The sequence below is a fragment of the Enhydra lutris genome, unplaced genomic scaffold, assembly GCF_002288905.1.
Source record: "Enhydra lutris kenyoni isolate GAN:26980312 unplaced genomic scaffold, ASM228890v2 scaffoldscaffold46, whole genome shotgun sequence".
NCBI lineage: Eukaryota > Metazoa > Chordata > Mammalia > Carnivora > Mustelidae > Enhydra > Enhydra lutris.
The window spans coordinates 13,888,344-13,894,128 of NW_019154130.1; positions in this window are offsets into that span (position 1 = coordinate 13,888,344).

A 5,785-nucleotide genomic window follows, 5' to 3' on the forward strand; every position below is an offset into this window, starting at 1 on the left:
TTCTTTAAAGACCTGGTTAGTTGAGAGATTATTTCCCTTGCTGTAGAATAACTAACTATTCAGGCCATGCGAGGGCATTTCGGAAGCTGTGATAGGCTCAGGAGTAAGATGAGGGACCCCTGAGAGCCCTTGGCTGGGGGCATCCGTCTTTGGAGATGGCTGGGGGTGGGTGGGATGAGCCTCTCCACCCACAGCTGACCCCTGACTCCCTACTCCCAGAGACACAGGCAGGGAAGAGGAGCCCCTAGTGACCCCCTGACTCCCACTAGGTCCACTGAACCCCTGATCCCGGTCCCTGGCGTGACTCTGAGCAGATTTTGCATGGGTGACATGTAAGGATCCCTCTGGCTGACAAGGTAGGGGCTTGTCCCAGGCAGCTCCAAGCTCCCGGATGTCAGTGGGATCCTCGTGTCACCTGTTCTCCTGAGAAAGGCTACAAGGGGCCAAAAGAAGTTTCCAGGCCCAGCGAGGGGGTAGAGGGAGAGATGGGCTGGTGCTCTCAAGGTCAGCTGTGGTCTGTTGGGTCCCTTTGGGTTCAGAGAGCCCTTGTTCCCCACTGGGCAGCAAAGAGCACAGGCTTAGCCACTGGCAGAGAGCTGACTCTGTGCCTTTGCTTTTCAACATAAAATGGAGTTGGGGCACCTGGGGGGCTCAGTCAGTTAAGTGTCTGCCTTTGGCTCAGGTCATGATCCCAGGGTCCTGCGATCAAGCCCTGCTATGCAGAGAGCTTGCTTCTCCCTCTCCTGCTCCCATTGCTTGTGCTCTCTCCCTCCTTCTCTCTTGATCTGTCCAATAAATAAATACATAACTCTTTTAAAAAAACAAAAACATAAAATGGGGTTAACAATATACTCCTGCCTCATAGGGTTGTCATGAGGATGAAGAGAGGTAAGGCATCTAGTGTGTTTAGTAGAGCTTGGCACATAATGGGTCTCAAATAATGGTGGGACCATTACTGTTTTCATGGTTGGGGTGGTTGTTACTTACAGAATCATGTGGAACACAGGCTCTGGAGTCAACTGCCTGGATTTGGACCTCAGCTCTGCCACAGAACGGAGTCGCTGTATGAGCTTCTGTGAGTTACTTAACCTCTCTGTGCCTCAATATTGTCATCTGTGAGCAGGGATAATGATAACTATCGTAGAGCAAATTGGAATAGGAGCAAATAAATTGATTTATGCAAAATACAACTCTTACAAAATGTTAATTAAGTATTATTACTACTACTACTACTACTACTACTACTACTACTACTACTACCACCTATAGAGTTGGTCAGACTACTACTACTACTACTACCACTACTACCTATAGAGTTGGTCAGAGAAAGCAGTCCCTGGAAAGAATTTGAGAGATAATAGTAAAAGGAGGCCAGAGCTCAATCAATAAGCATTAGCTGTGTGGGACTGTGAGGGCATTGACTTGTGCATGGAGAGAGCATGTGGGTTGTTTTATTTATTAATCATCTGTTTTTGCACGGGTGTTTGCTGAAGGAAGGAGCACTGGGGGCTGGGCCTGAGGCTGAGACACAGCGGGGTTTAGAAGCCACAAGCTGGTGGTCTTGGACGAGCTCCTTCCTGTTGAACCTCAGTTTCTTCGCCTGTGAGATGGAGATGATGAGAGCGTGAACTTCTGGGAGGGGGGCTGTTGTGAGGAATAAAGAAACAGCACGCCTGGAAACCATTTCACTCGGTCCCTCCTAAGAACCCTAGAAATTTTCGTTAACAGTCTGGTGCTGTTACTGTGCACGGGGTCTGTCCCACGTGAGCAAGGCAATTCGGACACAGGGCTGCTAACACGACATCATCTGCTCAACCCAGATCTACTGAGCTCCCATAAGGCACCAGGCACCCCTTCTAGGCACAGGGGATGCTGCTGTGAGCAAAGCTCCCAAGGATGCTGCCCTCTTGGAAATTCCAATAGCGTCACCCGTTGGGGAACTCTGAGAAAGATAAGAAAAAAGGAAATGAGCATATGCACCTCCCCCATTTGCTGGAAGGTGTGTTGGGCTCTGGAGGGAACTCTGAGACGGGTCTTCCTGGACCTGCATCTGCCCTCATGCCTGGAACGAGAGCTCCAGACCCCTAGAATTGTAGAGAAAACGGTAAGCAAAAATGCCATGCCTTTGAGGGAGCCACAGAGCCTCCTCCTTCAGTCCCTGTAAGACCACATCCCACATAGGGTTAGGGCTGGGCCTGCAGGTTAAGGACAGGGGGCTTGGGGGTGGTGAGGCTGGGCAGAGCCAGGGGCTGGAAATACCTAGGGGAAGAGGGAACGTGGGGTCTTGCCGCTGTGGAAGGAAAGGGCACAAAAGTGGGCAGCGAACCAACGATGTCTTTGTCGCCACCTGGGTGACCTCAGGTTGCTGCTGCTCTCTCCTGGGCCCCCGTTTCCCAACTGCAAGGTGATGTCACCCTCGCCCTGGGCTGCCTGTTCGAGGATGACCTGTGGTCCTTCCCAGGTGAAAGCTCTAGGGGCGCCTGGGTGGCTCAGTGGTTAAAGCCTCTGCCTTCAGCTCAGGTCATGATCTCAGGGTCCTGGGATCGAGCCCCACATCGGGCTCTCTGCTCGGCAGGGAGCCTGCTTCCCCCTTTCTCTCTGCCTGCCTCTCTGCCTACTTATAATCTCTGTCTGTTAAATAAATAAATAAAATCTTTAAAAAAAAAAAAAGCTCTAAGAGGAAAGCAGCTAAGTGAACACTTGTTGTTCTGGAACCTGGGGTCTACTATTGCCCCCCACCCCTGGCCCAACACACACACACACATCCCACAGGGTCTTTCCTTCCCAGAGGGAGCCAGCCTGGAGGCCCCTTCCCCTCCCTGGCTCCTCCTGGGCCTGGCCCCATGTTTTCATCCGGCTAATGACAGCCTGCAGGGTTTACTGACTCCTCTCCAGGTGGCTGTGCCAGCAGGATGAGTAGCTGCCCAAAATGGAAGGTTGGCCTGACCCAGAAATGTGATGAGAACCTGGGGGCGGAGGGGATGGGTACAGCATACAGCAGGCATGTGGGAGGATCACTAGATGAGACCGGGGCCCCCAAGTTCCCCCAAGTGTGGCCCTTGGCAGGTGGCTTCACCTCTCTGAACCATAAGGGTCCAGTGAGGTCAAGAATAAAGTGCTAGGCACATGGCCGGGTACACAGTCAGTGCTCAATAGATGTAAGCCATGACTGTGATGATAAGAGGTAGTGCAGCAGAGGGGTCAAGAGCCAGACTGCCTAAGTTTGAATCACAGCTCTGCCACTTAACCGGGTGTGTAGACACCAGTGAGTCCTATAATCTCACTGAGCCTCAGTTTTCTCAGCAGTAAAACAGGGATAATAAAAGCCCCCTCCGGGCACGTGCACCCGAATGTTTATAGCAGCAATGTCCACAATAGCCAAACTATGGAAAGAACCCAGATGTCCATCAACAGATGAATGGATAAAGATGTGATATATATAGACAATGGAATACTATGCAGCCATCAAAAGAAATGAAATCTTGCCATTTGCAATGACATGGATGGAACTAGAGGGTATTATGCTTAGCGAAATAAGTCAATTAGGGAAAGACAATTATCAAATGATCTCTCTGATATGAGGAATTTGAGAGGCAGGGCAGGGGGGTTTAGGGGGTAGGGAGGGAAAAAAATGAAACAAGGTGGGATGGGGAGGGAGACAAACCATAAGAAACTCTTAATCTCAGGAAATAAACTGAGGGCTGCTGGGGGGAGACGGGGGAGGGACAGGGTGGCTGGGTTATGGACAATGGGGAGGGTATGTGCTATGGTGAGTGCTATGAAGTGTGCAAGCCTGAAGATTCACAGACCTGTACCCCAGGGGCAAATAATACACTGTATGTTAATTTTTTTTTTTTAAAGCCCCTTCTATGTAGGGTTGTAGGAGGGATTCCATGAGTTAATATACATAAATTCAAAGGCTTAGAACAGAACCCAGCACGTGGAAAGTGCTGGGAAAATGCTAATGATGACTATTTCTGCTTTCTAGCTGCACACCCTCCCTCCTCTCCTGCTGGCTTCGGGGCTGCTGGCATCCTTGAAATGAGAAGGTGGATGCAGGCTCTGTGGGGTTGTGGCAAAGAGGCCTAGCAAGGAAGGAGAAGCACACACCCGTCAGGAGACTCACCCATAAATAAACACAGCCCCATCCATGCATAAACACACTTGCCATTCCACCCACTCAAATCCACACACAAACGCACTGGGGACAGAGCCACCCACTCAGAAACCTCACCCCGGCCCCAGCCTGGGTCCCAGGCGGGCCAGCCGGCTTTCTTCTCCGGGTCACACAATGAATCTCCCCATTCTGGCTCCAAACCTGCCCGCCCCGCCCCAGCTGTAATGACAGGGAGAGCCGAGGCTTCTGTGCCCAGCCATGACGTCAGCCTGAAGCTTTGAGAGCCACATGATCTCACCAGAGTCAAGTAGGGACCCAGTCACTCCCTCGGGATGGGGGAGTGGGGGGCACCTCGGTCTCCCGCTCTCGGCTAGCTGGGCAGGGAGAGTGGGGGTCTCCACCTGTCTTGTCTGCTCCGCACGGACCCAGGTGCTCCCCCAGGCTCTGCCACCCAGAGCCACGCCCCCACGCCTCTGCTTTCTCACCTGCAAAATGGGGGTGGTGAGAACACCCCCGTTGTTTTCATGGGGGTTTAACATGAGGGGGGCAGCCCTGGGCTCGCCAGGGAGACAGGTACATAGGAGTGGGCTCTACATGGTGATGGCTGTTGTTCCCCATACTATTATTTTTAGCAAACGGCCTCATGCAGGCACTGCTTAACCTCAAACTGATTTCTCAACCAGTGACTCACTGAATTCCTGAATACCCCCACCCCACCCCACCCCACCCTGCGAGGAAGGCAGGGCTGAGACCCTGCAGCCCATAGAGAGAGAACAGCGTGCCCACAGCGCCCACCTCTTGTTGGAGCCAGATCGGAGATGGGAACCCAAGCTCAGGGGGCCCAAGCTCATTGTCGAAGGACAATGGGTAAGTTCATTCTCCAAACTGCGGGGGAGGAACAGAGAAATCCAGCAAGCAGGTCCTCTCGGGGCTTCTGGTTCAGACCAGACCTGGGCACCTTCCGATAATTAGCATTATTAACAGTCATAATAGGACTACCATTGGTTATCCCTTCCTACGGCAGTTTCCTCACAGGAGTGTTGTGGCTGAAGCCAGGTTAATATCTGGAAAGTGCTTCCAACAGGGCCTCGCACACAGCAAGCCTTACGTAACTGAGAACTCAAAATCGAATATATCAAAGAGAGAGTCAGTCTGCTGAATGTTTAGCAGTCCTCAGGGACACACCCACGAGGTGACTACTATTAAGTCCATTTTTTTCATTTATGTACAATTTTTGTGTGTGTGTTCTAATAAAACTTAATTTTTTTGTATTGGGATTATGTGGTGTTTTTATGTTCCGTTAGCCACTGTAGAGTATATAATCAGCCCTTGATGCAGTGTTCAGTGATTCATTAGCTAAGTATAACACCCGGTGCTCATCACAGCAGGTGCCCTCAGTACCCATCGCCCTGTCACTCCCTCCCCCACCCTCCTCCCCTCTGGTCCCCCCAGATTATTTCCCAGGGTCCACAGTCTCTCATGGTTCATCTCTCTCTCTGATTCCTCCCTCTTCAGATTTCCATCCTTCCCCTAAGGTCCTCTGTGCTATTGCCTACGTTCCCCCTATGAGTGAAACCATCTGATAATTGTCTTTCTGGGCTTGACTTACTGCACTTAACATAATCCACACCCCCCCCCCCCCCCCCCCCCCCCCCCCCCCCCCCCCCC